At 42.5% G+C, this 14,192-nt stretch overlaps 2 non-coding genes across 2 annotated transcripts; one reads left to right on the plus strand and one right to left on the minus strand.

The window, feature by feature from the left end:
* Positions 1–5,099: 5,099 nt before the first annotated feature.
* LOC117379526 (5S ribosomal RNA) lies at positions 5,100–5,218 on the minus strand. The gene has a single exon (XR_004542088.1). It is a non-coding gene; the product is annotated as a 5S ribosomal RNA (ribosomal RNA).
* A 362-nt stretch (positions 5,219–5,580) lies between these two features.
* LOC117379547 (5S ribosomal RNA) lies at positions 5,581–5,699 on the plus strand. The gene has a single exon (XR_004542091.1). It is a non-coding gene; the product is annotated as a 5S ribosomal RNA (ribosomal RNA).
* Positions 5,700–14,192: the final 8,493 nt, after the last annotated feature.

Below are 14,192 nucleotides of genomic sequence, written 5' to 3' on the forward strand. Positions count from 1 at the left end.
CGATGAAGAATGAGGAGCGAGTAATTTTAGATAATAAAAGTAAAGCGGAGCTGCTGGCAAAACATTTTGTGAAGGTTCACAGTAATGAAAATCTGAGTATAGATGAAAGGAGAGCAAGGAGAAAGACAATGGGGAAAAATATTGAAAGGTTAGAAGATGTGAGTGAGTATGAAAGTGTGATAAATGTGGAGTTCACAATGACAGAGTTAAATGCTGCTTTAAGTAAGTGTGGAAAGACATCACCTGGAAAAGATGAAATCTCTTACTTTTTGTACTAAGGTTCTTCAGCATACAGTAAGTCCAAGCTCCTAGTGTTGTACAATAGAGTGTGGGGGGAGGGTAGTTTACCTGAGCGGTGGAAGGAGGCTGTAGTAGTTCCCATTTGCAAACCAGGAAAAGATCCCAGCCTAGCAGAAAGCTACAGACCGATAGCCCTGACTTCTCATTTGGGGAAATTGATGGAGAAAATGGTTAATGAGAGATTATGCTACTTTCTGGAAAAAAAATGATCTACTTAAAAACCATCAATATGGTTTTAGAAAAGGCAGGAGCACAATAGATCCGGCAGTTATTTTAGAGCATGAAGTTAGGAGAGCCCAAGCAAATAAAGAAGGTGTTGTCTCAGTTTTCTTTGACGTGGAAAAGGCGTATGATATGATGTGGAGGGAGGGTTTAATCATACGGCTCCATCAGATGGGAATACGAGGTTATGTTAAAGTGGGTTCGAAACTTTTTAACAGGTAGAAATATTTTAGTGTGGGTGGGAAAAGATTTTAGCTCTAAATATGAAGTGGATAATGGTACTCCACAAGGAAGTATTGTGAGTCCAGTGTTGTTCTCTGTAATGATTAATGAAATATTTTGTAATGTAGAAGGTTCAGTGGGGGTGTCCCTCTATGCAGATGATGGAGTGATGTGGAAGAGAGGTAGAAATATGGACTTCATTGCGAGAAAGTTGCAGCAAGCTATACAGAAAGTAGAAGCATGGACTGTAAAGTGGGGTTTTAGATTTTCTATAAATAAAACAAAGGTTATGTTTTTTTTACCAGGAAGAAAGTGGATCAGTATTCTATCAAGCTGTATTGAGTAGATTTGGAGAGGGTAACAGAGTTTAAGTATTTGGGTATGTGGTTTGATAGTAGGTTAACATGGGGATTGCATATTAATAAAACAGTGGAAAAATGTAAAAAAGTAATTAACATTATGAGATGCTTGAGAGGACGGGAGTGGGGAGCCAGCCGGACATGTTTAAAGACAATATACACCGCTATGATCAGGTCGGTGGTGGATTATGGGTGTATTTTGTATAATTCTGCTTCAAAGAGTAGTCTTAAAAAACTAGAAATAATCCAGAATCAGGCGTTAAGAATTTGTTGTGGGGCGATAAGGACAACTCCGGTAGATGCACTACAGGTGGAAATGGGGGAAATGCCACTAAGCTGTAGAAGGGACCAACTGGTTCTAGTTTATTGGACTAGTCTACAAGGACATAGTAAAAGTCATCCAGGACTGAGCGTGTTAAAACCATGTCAAGAAAAAGAAAAGGTAAACTTCTCCAGCTTTGGGTGGGTGGCAGAGGGTATGGTGCAAGGGGCAGGAATAGCCCATTTGGAATTAAGTCCTACAGTCCCGATCGCTGGGGTGCCTCCGTGGTTGCTTAAGGAACCTGTAGTAGATTTAGGACTCCTGGGGAGGAAATGCAGTAGTGCGGGAGTTGATGAGTATATCTGTGGAAAGTACTCTGAACATTTAATGTTTACTGATGCTTCAAAGCTAGCGAATGGGAAGGTGGGTATATCATATGTTATTCCAGATATAGGTGTTGCAGTTAAAAAGAGGACACGTGACAATGTGGCTGTTTATACAGGAGAGTTGCTGGCAATACTCTTGGCATTAAATTGGGTGGAGGAGAATGGGCCAAAGCAGAATGTGATCGCTTCAGACTCAAGCAGTGCAGTGACAAGTGTTAAAACATTCAAGTCAGAGATGAGACAAGACATAATTTGGGAAGTAGGGCAAATACTGGAAAGAATAAACAGACAAAAGAAATATGTCATTTTCATGTGGGTTCCAGCACATATAGGGGTGGAAGGGAATGAGCTGGAGGATAAGTGGGCAAAAGAAGGAGCTGCAAAGGTGGAAGTAGATTTCCCAGTAAAATATAGTAAATCAGAAATTAAGACAATCATTAAAGACAGGGTAAGAAAACAATGGCAGAGTAAATGGGATTCATGCCCTAAGGGCCAGTTTTATTACAACCTGCAGGGAAGAGTCGAGGGTAAAACAACGGAATGGGGTTGTAAGAACCGGGAGGAGGAGGATGTGTTGGCAAGACTGAGACTGGGTCACACAAGACTAAATAGCACACTTAAAATGATAGGAAAGCATGAAACGGGGGAGTGTGAGTATTGTAGCTGTCAGGAAACTGTTGAACATGTAATCATATATTGTCCAAGATATCAGTTGCAACGTAGAATCTTAAAGGAAAGACTTCATCAGAATAGTATCCACTGCAAATTAAAAGACATTTTAGAAGGATTTAAACAAGATTGTGTAGTCAGAGCAATAACAAGGTATCTTATCTCCACAAAACTGATAAAGAGGGTTTAGAAAGACTATTGGGGTCGTCCCTGCCCACACTCCATACCGGATGGTGGCGGTAATGCCCCATTTATAGTTGCGTGCCAACCGCCATAAAACACTATTAGAAGAAGAAGAAGAGATGGGGAACATCAGTGTAGCCAGGGTACTCGTGGCTTTTTTTCTTAGTTGTTTAAGTTTTGGTTGCTTAGTTTTCGTTGAGCACTGTCAATTTTTGTAAATATGTATTATTTTTGGGTTCACGGAGTACCACTACACGGACAATAAATATTGTCCAATGGGACTTCTTTTGAGTCTGCCTCCTATTTTGATCACTCGGGCCTGCTTCCCCACATTATGTAAAGAAAAAAACAAAGAAAGTCAAAATAACCATGTGTACCTAAAGAATGCCACTGCTGCACTTACTATTCAGCCCCTCTAACTCACTTTAAGCTACGGCTGCACAATATGTCACAATCAAATCAAAAATTCCATTTGATTTGGTCAAAGAACAATATATCATGTTTTTTAAGTCTTGTAGTTTCGACCTCTACAAACATGCTCTGAAATGCGTGGGATTCTTGTATTAGTTCATCACTTCATATTTCAGTCTTGTCTCAAATGTTAATGCTCTTGTAGTTGTTTACAATGTGCACTCTGAACAGAATCCTGCTTTTTAAACATATATCACAAATCTAATGGCAAGAGTTTTTCTTGCATATTCAGCCACAGTGCTGAACCAGAGAGAGGGAGGGGCCTCACATGAGGAAGGAGGGGCCACAGAGGGAGGGGCCACACATGAGGAAGGAGGAGCCACACATGAGGAAGGACGAGCCACAGAGGGAGGGGCTACAGAAGGAGTGGGAAGGGCCACAAATGAGAAGCGAGAAGCCACAGAAGGAGGGGAGGGGCCACACATGGGGAGGAGGGGCCACAGGTGGGGGGGAGGGGCCACAGAGTGAGGGGGAGGACCCACAAATGAGAAGGGAGGGGCCACACATGAGGAGGGAGGGGCCACAGAGGGAGGAGGGAGGGGGCACAGAGGGAGGGGCCACACATGAGGAGGGAGGGGCCACACATGAGGAAGGAGGAGCCACAGAGGGAGGGGCCACAGAAGGAGGGGAGGGGCCACACATGGGGAGGGAGGGGCCACACAGTGATGGGGAGGACCCACAAATGAGAAGGGAGGGACCACACAAGGGGAGGGGCTACAGAAGGAGTGGGAAGGGCCACAAATGAGAAGCGAGAAGTCACAGAAGGAGGGGAGGGGCCACACATGGGGGGGAGGGGCCACACATGGGGAGGGAGGGGCCACAGAGTGAGGGGGAGGACCCACAAATGAGAAGGGAGGGGCCACACATGAGGAGGGAGGGGCCACAGAGGGAAGGGCCACAAATAAGAAGCAAGGGGCCACAGAAGGTGGGGAGGGGCCACACTTGAGGAGGGAGGGGCCACATGAGGACTGGGTGGGACAACCCATGAGGGAGGGGCCACAGAGGAAGGAACCACACATGAGGAGGGAGGGGCCACATATGAGGATGGAGGGGCCACAGAGGGAGGGGCCACACGAGGACTGGGTGGGACAACCCATGAGGAGGGAGGGGACACAGAGGGAGAAGGAGGGGCCAAACATGAGGAGGGAGGTGCCACAGAAGGAGGGGCAACCAAGGAAGGGGCCACACATGAGGAGGGAGGAGCCACAGGGGAAGAGGCCACACATGAGGAGGGAGGGGCCACAGAGGAAGGAACCACACATGAGGAGGGAGGGGCCACACATGAGGATGGAGGGGCCACAGAGGAAGGAACCACACATGAGGAGGGAGGGGCCACACATGAGGATGGAGGGGCCACAGAGGGAGGGGCCACAGAGGAAGGAACCACACATGAGGAGGGAGGGGCCACACATGAGGATGGAGGGGCCACAGAGGGAGGGGCCACAGAGGAAGGAACCACACATGAGGAGGGAGGGGCCACACATGAGGATGGAGGGGCCACAGAGGGAGGGGCCACAGAGGAAGGAACCACACATGAGGAGGGAGGGGCCACACATGAGGATGGAGGGGCCACAGAGGGAGGGGCCACAGAGGAAGGAACCACACATGAGGAGGGAGGGGCCACACATGAGGATGGAGGGGCCACAGAGGGAGGGGCCACACATGAGGAGGGATGGGCCACACATGAGGAGGGAGGGGCCACACATGAGGAGGGAGGGGCCACAGAGGGAGGAACCACACATGAGGAGGGAGGGGCCACCGAGGGAGGAGCCACAGGAGGAGGGGGAGGGGCCACACATGAGGAGGGAGGAGCCACAGACGGAGGGGCCACAGACGGAGGGGGAGGGGAGACCATGCTCTGAGTCAAAGTCAGACTGGAGAGGAACAGGAGAGTACTAATGAAACCACTTTTGACAAACAAGTGTTTTAAAGAAACAATTGTTTATCAAAACCAGCCAACTTCAGTGTTGTACAACTTTTAAGGACTAAAAGAAAACATGTTAAACAGCCCTCTGCAGAATAAAAAGCTTACAGCACCTGGTATTCCCAGGCGGTCTCCCATCCAAGTACTAACCAGGCCCGACCCTGCTTAGCTTCCGAGATCAGACGAGATCGGGCGTGTTCAGAGTGGTATGGCCGTAAGCGAGAGACATTCTGCTGGGGATTGTATTTATATCTACTCTCTACCTGTTACACATGTTTACTGACGTCATGAAATGTACATTTTAAACCAAAAGAAAATCCTGCTCAAATGTGACAGTGACTGTATGGAGACACACTTTGTGGTTTTGCCATTTCTCAGTTGTTATCTGCAGCACAGTTCAGCCCTTTTACTTTATTCTATTTCTTATTAAAGTAAAGGTATTCTTTATTGAACCTCATGGGGACATGCATCCTCTGCATTCGATCCAGCGATTTTTCTTATTGTGGATGTCTAAAGCTGCACGTACTTCTATTCATAGACTTGAATATAGATATAAAAACAGTGTCACATTCATGTCCCCTCGCTTACGGCCATACCACTCTGAACACGCCCGATCTCGTCTGATCTCGGAAGCTAAGCAGGGTCGGGCCTGGTTAGTACTTGGATGGGAGACCGCCTGGGAATACCAGGTGCAGTAAGCTTTTATCTTTCTTTTTCAAAGTGTTATCTTTTGAGTGAAAACAAACACATTAGCCTGACTACATGACTGTCATGTTCTTTTGTACAAATTACTCTTACTACTGCACTCCTGCAATATGACCAGAAGAGGGAGCTGTTCTGATACTTTTCTACATTGTAAAACTCTCAGGTGGAGCTCTTGTGCTTACTGGGTTCATGTGTTCTGTTTGTTATGGTTTTTTTTTTTTTGGTTCATAATTTAACTCCATCACATATAAAAGAACAGAATGTTACATGATTGAATGTAAATTAAAAAAAAACTAAAAAAGTCAAAATAACCATGTGTACCTAAAGAATGCCACTGCTGCACTTACTGTTTAGCCCCTCTAACTCACTTTAAGCTACGGCTGCACAATATGTCACAATCAAATCAAAAATTCCGTTTGATTTGGTCAAAGAACAATATATCATGTCTTTTAAGTCTTGTAGTTTCGACCTCTACACATGAGGAGGGGCCACAGAGGGAGGGGCCACAGAGGGAGGGGAAGGAGCCACAAATGAGGAGGGAGGGGCCACAGAGGAAGGGGGGAGTCAAACTTGAGGAGGGAGGGGCCACACAGGAGGAGGGAGGGGGCACACATGAGGAGGGAGAGGGTTAGGGTTAGTGCTAGAGGGTTAGGTTGGGGTTAGGGTTAGGTTTTCTATGTCAGAAACTAGGATTATGGTTAGGGTTACTATGTCAGAGAATAGGGTTAGGGTTACTGATACTATGTCAGAGACCTCAACTTCAACTTTACTTTATTTGTGTCCCCCATGGGGCAATTAGTTTTGCAGCAAAGAGAATACAAAAAAGACAAACACATATAAAAACATTGAAAGGACATAAAAAACAGTACATATTTGTCCATCCACAGAGCAGGAAAAATACACAACGGTAAGTAAGATTAAAATGTATTTCTACCCTGAGCAGCATTTAAAAGAAAAATGGCTGCAGGAATAAAAAAGTTCTTATACCTATTACTCCTCACTGTAGGAAACCTGAGCCTAGAGCCAGAAGGAAGAAAACTAAACTCATCATGAAGAGGATGGGCATCATCAGACAAGATGCTCAGAGCCTTCCTTTTCACCTGTCTGGAGAACAGCTCAGACAGAGAAGTCTGCTGGGCCCCCAACATTTTCTCACTCAAATGTACAATTCTACTGAGTGATTTTTTTGCTTTGATATTAAGATTCCCATACCAACACAACATAGAAAAAGTTAAAACAGACTCGACACAAGATTTATAAAACAAAGTCATCAAAGTCCTGTCAATCAATCAATCAACATTTATTTATAGAGCACTTTACAACACTCAAGGTGACAAAAGTGCTTTCCAGTAAAATCAAATTAAAACAAGTTAAAATCATACTAAAACAGTAAAATAGGAGAATAAAATAGAATAAAATACATTAATACAACAAATTATAAATAATGATAATGTGTCACAACATTACTAAGAGTTAAAGCCAGTCTGAGTAAATATGTTTTAAGCCTGGATTTAAAAAGACCAAAGTCAGTGATGGTGCACACATCAGGAGGCAGTTTGTTCCAGAGTTTGGGCCCAGCAACAGAGAAGATCACCCCAGTGTTTGGATTTAGTTTTTGGAACTTCCAAAAGGAGTTGATTTGATGACCTCAAGGCCCGGTTTGGATTTCGGACCAACAGTTCAGCCAAGTAGGGCGGGGCGAGGCCATTAAGAACTTAAAAAACAAAATGTACAATTTTAAAATCAACTCTAAAAGTAACAGGAAGCCAATGGAGTGAATAAAGGACTGGGGTGATGTCCACCTGGAAATATGAAAGTTTTCTGAGGCAGAACAGATGCTGCTGACCTCTCGTGCACAGCATGTCTGTGTTATCATTAAAGTTCAGTTTGTGGTCAATCAAGGTTCCCAGGTACTTAGAATTTTCCCCTAGCTCTACCTCTTGACCTTTGATAACGGTCGCTCTGGGAGTTGTGACCTGTCTGCTAAAGTCAATAGACATATCTTTAGTCTTACTGACATTTAGTTTTAAAAAAGAGTTGTCACACCACTGTATCATGTCCTCAACATCTGGGCCATGGTCCTTTTCATCGCCATGCAAAAGACATGATGACAGAGTCGTCTGCAAATTTCAAAACATGGGGAATCAGTGTTTCAGTTTTATGCAGCTAAAACCTAGAACAATCTTCCTGAAGATGTGAGACAGACCTCTACTTTGACAATGTTTAAATCCAGGCTCAAAACTGTTCTGTGTTTAAACACTCTCTGGCTCTCTTTAAACAGTCTGTCACTTTAAAGTGGGCCAGAGAGTGGTTAAAGTGAGCCACAGGGTGTTTAAAGTGGACAAGAGAGTATTTGATAGACCAGAGTGTGTTTAAAGTGACAAGAGAGTGTTTAAACTGGGCCAGAGAGTTTTAAAAATGGGCCAGAGAATGGGTAAAGTAGACTAGAGAATGTTTAAAGTGGACCAGAGAGTGTTCAAACTGGGCTAGAGAATCTTTAAAGTGGGTCAGAGAGTTTTAAACGTGGGCCAGAGAGTGTTTAAAGAGGGCCAGAGAGCGGTTAAAATGGACCAGAGAGAGTTTAAAGTGGACCAGAGAGTGTTTAAAGTGGGCCAGAGAGTGTTTAATGTGGGCCAGAGAGAGTTTAAAGAGGGCCAGGGAGTGTTTAATGTGGGCTAGAGAGAGTTTCAAGTGGACCAGAGAGTGTTTAAAGAGGGCCAGAAAGTGTTTTAAGTGAAAAGAGAGTGTTTAAAGTGGGCCAGGGAGTGTTTAATGTGGGCCAGAGAGAGTTTAAAGTGGACCAGAGAGTGTTTAAAGAGGGCCAGAAAGTGTTTAAAGTGAAAAGAGAGTGTTTAAAGTGGGCCAGAGTGTGTTTAATGTGGGCCAGAGAGAGTTTAAAGTGGACCAGAGAGTGTTTGAAGAGGGCCAGAAAGTGTTTAAAGTGAAAAGAGAGTGTTTAAAGTGGGCCAGGGAGTGTTTAATGTGGAGCAAAGAGTGTTTCAAGTGGGCTAGGGAGTGTTTCAAGTGGGTGAGAGTTTTAAACGTGGGCCAGAGAGTTGTAGATCAGAGCTTTGCAGGGGGAAAATATTTCTTACAATTTATAAAAAAAACAAATACAAATTCCAGCATTTAGTTGCACCTCCCCAACCCATGGCAAAAGACAAAGTTTAAATCTGTCAACTGGACAAATCGCTCAGAGGAGTGAAGACGATTCACTGCTCATCCAAGCCGCTTCTTCAGTCCTCAGGGATTACACAGACTTCCCCAACCCATGGTTATGAAATATAATCCAAACCTACATTTGCATTTACCAAACAGTCTTTCTTTACCAAAAATGAAAGACAGATTATTTAAATGTTCTTTCAATATTTGTGAGTCTGTGAGCAGATTCAAATGAAGGCAGTTTATCAAGTAATGACCCCAACAGTATGATGAGACTTTAGTTTATAGATGAACTAAACCTAAATGATGCAAGATTAAAGTTTATAGCGTTAATGTTTAAAGTGGCACAGTTTGATTGAATATTTATTTCATTAGATCATACAGAAATTTAAATAAACAATTGAAATCGTATCTTTTTTTTTTATTTTTTTTTTTAGGATATTTTAAATATGGATACAGATTTTTTTATACAATTCTATTTACACATTTTGAGGTGAAAATGAACTGTTCATGCAAAATTTGAATAGATTTTAGTTTTCTCTTAAGTGGATGTGAGGTGGGTCTACAGCCTGTCGTGTCTGGGTGGGCGTGGTCTTAAGTGGATGTAAGGCAGGTCTACGGCCTGTCATGTCTGGGTGGACGTGGTCTTGAGGTGAGGCGGGACTGTGGCCTGTCGTGTCTGGGTGCAGTTGTCGGCAGCCTGACCTCAGTCGTTTGGGGCGCAGGGCACGTTGTCGGTTTGTTGTCACTTGCTCCACCGCTGTTCTGCAACTTAACGCCGGTGAGGGATGAGTCACCACTCTGCCTCTCCATAGCAGTGATATGACTGCCCAAACCGGCCGAGACAGAACGTAAACTTTCACAAACACGTGTTTGCTTCTCAATAAGCTTTTTCACGCAGAGGATATCAGCGTTCAACTGCCCCATCCGACCCAGTAGCACCGAGACATCAATATGATTAAACGACACTGAAGGCAAATCATCCAGATAGAGACGAATCTTGGTATATCTTCCCCACAGTCATTTAGCACTTTCAAGCACAGTTTCATGTTTCTGATGTCCTTTAATGCGCCTTTGTGTGTAACACAGAGTTGTGAGGTATTAGGGCAGACCTCAAACATAACTTTCTTGGAGGATTCAGTGCGCTCCGATCTGAACTGGGAGTAGTGGAGGTGGATAGCTGCTGGTAGATATTGGACTGGAAGAAAGAGAGGAAGGTATTGCAATTGTCTGTGGAGAAGGATTGGAAGATATTGTCCATGGGTTTGAGGAGGTTGTTTAGTGAAGTAAACAGTGAGCAGGGCTTGGAGGAGTCTTTGAGAATTATACCAGAGTATTACACTGTGCAGGCAGCTGAGAGTGCAGCTCTGAAGAGGTGGGCATGGTCTATGTAAACCTGAGTATGTACTGTGAGTACATATTCAGTGGTTGGGTTATTGGGGAGGGTGGATGTAGCAAGAGTGTTGGAGATGTGGGTGTTGAGGATGGAGGCACAGAGTGATTTGAGGTTGTGAAAAGATGGTAGGTGTTTGTTGATTTGGGACTGGTTATGTTGGTGTTGCAGGTTGTGAGATGGGCTGAAATGGAGCAGATAAAGTCCAAAATGTGTACGTGGGTGTGGATGGGAAAGCCAGTGTGCTGGATGAAGCTGAAGCTGTTTAAGATGTGCAAAAAGTCATGTGCAGAGTTACGGGGGGGGGATTTGGATGTTGAAGTCAAGAGTAGAATCGGTGTAGCGTATGGAGAAAGGTGTGGGTTAAATCTGACATAACAGATGGGCTTGTTTTGGCCAGATGATAAATGACAGCAATGGTCAGAAGAGTTGAGCCAAGGAGGTCAAAAATGAGATGTTCAAAAGTAAGATGTTCTAAAGTGAGATGTTCTAAAGTGACATGTTCTAAAGTGAGATGTTCTAAAGTGAGATATCTTAAAGTGAGATGTTCTAAAGTGAGATGTTCTAAAGTGACATGTTCTAACGTGACATGTTCTAAAGTGAGATATCTTAAAGTGAGATTTTCTAAAGTGAGATGTTCTAACGTGACATGTTCTAAAGTGAGATGTTCTAAAGTGAGATATCTTAAAGTGAGATGTTCTAAAGTGACATGTTCTAACGTGACATGTTCTAAAGTGAGATATCTTAAAGTGAGATGTTCTAACGTGACATGTTCTAAAGTGAGATGTTCTAAAGTGAGATATCTTAAAGTGAGATGTTCTAAAGTGAGATGTTCTAAAGTGACATGTTCTAACGTGACATGTTCTAAAGTGAGATATCTTAAAGTGATATGTTCTAAAGTGACATGTTCTAACGTGACATGTTCTAAAGTGAGATATCTTAAAGTGAGATTTTCTAAAGTGAGATGTTCTAACGTGACATGTTCTAAAGTGAGATGTTCTAAAGTGAGATATCTTAAAGTGAGATGTTCTAAAGTGAGATGTTCTAAAGTGACATGTTCTAACGTGACATGTTCTAAAGTGAGATATCTTAAAGTGAGATGTTCTAACGTGACATGTTCTAAAGTGAGATGTTCTAAAGTGAGATATCTTAAAGTGAGATGTTCTAAAGTGACATGTTCTAACGTGACATGTTCTAAAGTGAGATATCTTAAAGTGATATGTTCTAAAGTGACATGTTCTAAAGTGACATGTTCTAAAGTGAGATATCTTAAAGTGAGATGTTCTAAAGTGAGATGTTCTAAAGTGACATGTTCTAAAGTGAGATGTTCTAAAGTGAGATATCTTAAAGTGAGATGTTCTAAAGTGAGATGTTCTAAAGTGACATGTTCTAACGTGACATGTTCTAAAGTGAGATATCTTAAAGTGAGATGTTCTAACGTGACATGTTCTAAAGTGAGATATCTTAAAGTGAGATGTTCTAAAGTGACATGTTCTAAAGTGAGATATCTTAAAGTGAGATGTTCTAAAGTGAGATGTTCTAAAGTGACATGTTCTAACATGACATGTTCTAAAGTGAGATATCTTAAAGTGAGATGTTCTAACGTGACATGTTCTAAAGTGAGATATCTTAAAGTGAGATGTTCTAAAGTGACATGTTCTAAAGTGACATGTTCTAACATGACATGTTCTAAAGTGAGATATCTTAAAGTGAGATGTTCTAAAGTGACATGTTCTAAAGTGACATGTTCTAACATGACATGTTCTAAAGTGAGATATCTTAAAGTGAGATGTTCTAACGTGACATGTTCTAAAGTGAGATATCTTAAAGTGAGATGTTCTAAAGTGACATGTTCTAAAGTGACATGTTCTAACATGACATGTTCTAAAGTGAGATATCTTAAAGTGAGATGTTCTAAAGTGACATGTTCTAAAGTGACATGTTCTAACGTGACATGTTCTAAAGTGACATGTTCTAAAGTGGGGGCTACAGGGATGGGGAGAGGCCTGGGTCTCGGTTTGTTGGTAGATGGCAGCAATAGTCCCCAGGTATCTGTAAGTGTCTCTACATGTAAACACACACATGTACAGGTCAAGTGTCTGTCAACGTGCACAGTGGGATTATGGAAGGGCATCTGACACAGAGGGATATAAAATAACCAAACTAGAAAAGATGAGGTAGGATTTTGTGTTGTGCTTAAATATAATGGTGTTAAGTGTGTTGTGGAGGACTGAGCGTGTAAGCCGCACTTACACACTTACACACTGTATATGAAATAAAACTACAATCATAATAACGTTTAAACAGAACAGTTGTGAATGTTTGAGACTGGCAGAAGGACACACTGAGCAGATGGCTGTGATTTGTCTGCGGCGCAAGGTCACAGAAACAGAACAATAAAAGAGGATGTACATGAGTTTGGTGAGTTTATACTGCTTTCATTTAGGCTTTCAATAATGTTACATTTGCTTTGAGTGTTTACACTTACCTTTAAATCAGACCTATTCTGCAAACTGGACTTTTCACACATTTGAACTGTGTCATATCTGTTTCCTTCTCATTGACCCTCTGAAGAGGTATTTGGACTCATACTCTTCCTCAAGAAAAAAGGACATCAAAATGACCACAAAATGGTGCAAAAATAACAGTAGAAAATGGTGCAGTGGACACCCAGTTTGTGAGGTTTTATGAGGTGCTGACCAAACCCCACTGACCCCATCTGACCATCAAATACCCCCTCTTTAATACCCAATAGAAGTCAAAAAACCCTCTTTAATACCCCATAGAAGTTAAAAAAAAACCTCTTTAATACCCCATAGAAGTCAAATACCCCCTCTTTAAGCGTGAAACTACAGAAAAAACAGCTCACCTTTATCCACTGGTCCAAAACAGTTTGGAGTCAAAGTAAAGCACTAGAACTCTACATGTTCTTTCCTGTCGCTCATTTACTGTATTTTGTGTTTTCATTTGATTCAAAGTCAAATTTAAACTGTTACATTTAAGCTCCATTTTATATTATTTCTCTTGCACATCTATTGTTCTAATTTTTCTGTCACATCGTGGGACAAGTAGAGTTTGTTTTGTGTTTCGTCAGTTCATTGTCTCGTCTCTTTCACTAGAGCAGTGTTTTTCAACCACTGTGCCGTGGCACACTAGTGTGCCGTGAGATATTGTCTGGTGTGCCGTAGGAAATTATCCAATTACACCTAACTGGTCTAAAAAATATCAGGTTTCACACTGAGTGAGTAGAAAATTATAAAATGCTTTTTTGTGTGTTTATTTGATTCCTGTTCAAAATAATCTGATGAGAATTACTTTATATTGTAAATATAGGATGCAGAGTTTCATTTTTTTTTAACATTTTCTGCTTATGGTGTGCCTCGTGATTTTTTTCAATGAAAAAAATGTGCCTTAGCTCAAAAAAGGTTGAAATACACTGCACTAGAGTCACAGAGGAACCTGGAAGAATGTGAAATTTGACAGAGTGACTCTTCAGGTCATCCCCCTCAAAGTCTGTGAGGTCAATATTATATTTTGCCATGGCAATGCCTAGAGGTGCACATGTTTTTCTGTTAGTGCATCAGTGCTTCCAGTGTGTGTTGCTAACCTGCTGCATCCTGAGGAAGTGGCAAGTTAGCCGTGAGTGTCGATTATTGCCACTCAGGCTATGTTTTACAGTTTTTATAATTTTATTGTAATTGTGTCAAACTGTTATCTTTGGACTGGATGCACATTAGTCACGGACACATCTGCAGCTGTCTGTTCATGAGAGTGGCTCTCTCCTTCTCTGTGGTCCTCCTCGAGGTTTCTCTTTTTCCCACAGTTTTTTTTTTTTTTTTTTGGTTAAGTTTTTCCTTGCCGACGAGGCGTGTCTAAGGTCTCAGGGGGCGCTCTGGGACAGTGGTTCCCGCAGGAGGAAGGTGTAAGGACAGGG

The sequence above is a fragment of the Periophthalmus magnuspinnatus genome, chromosome 1, assembly GCF_009829125.3.
Source record: "Periophthalmus magnuspinnatus isolate fPerMag1 chromosome 1, fPerMag1.2.pri, whole genome shotgun sequence".
In the NCBI taxonomy this organism is placed as follows: Eukaryota; Metazoa; Chordata; class Actinopteri; order Gobiiformes; family Gobiidae; genus Periophthalmus; species Periophthalmus magnuspinnatus.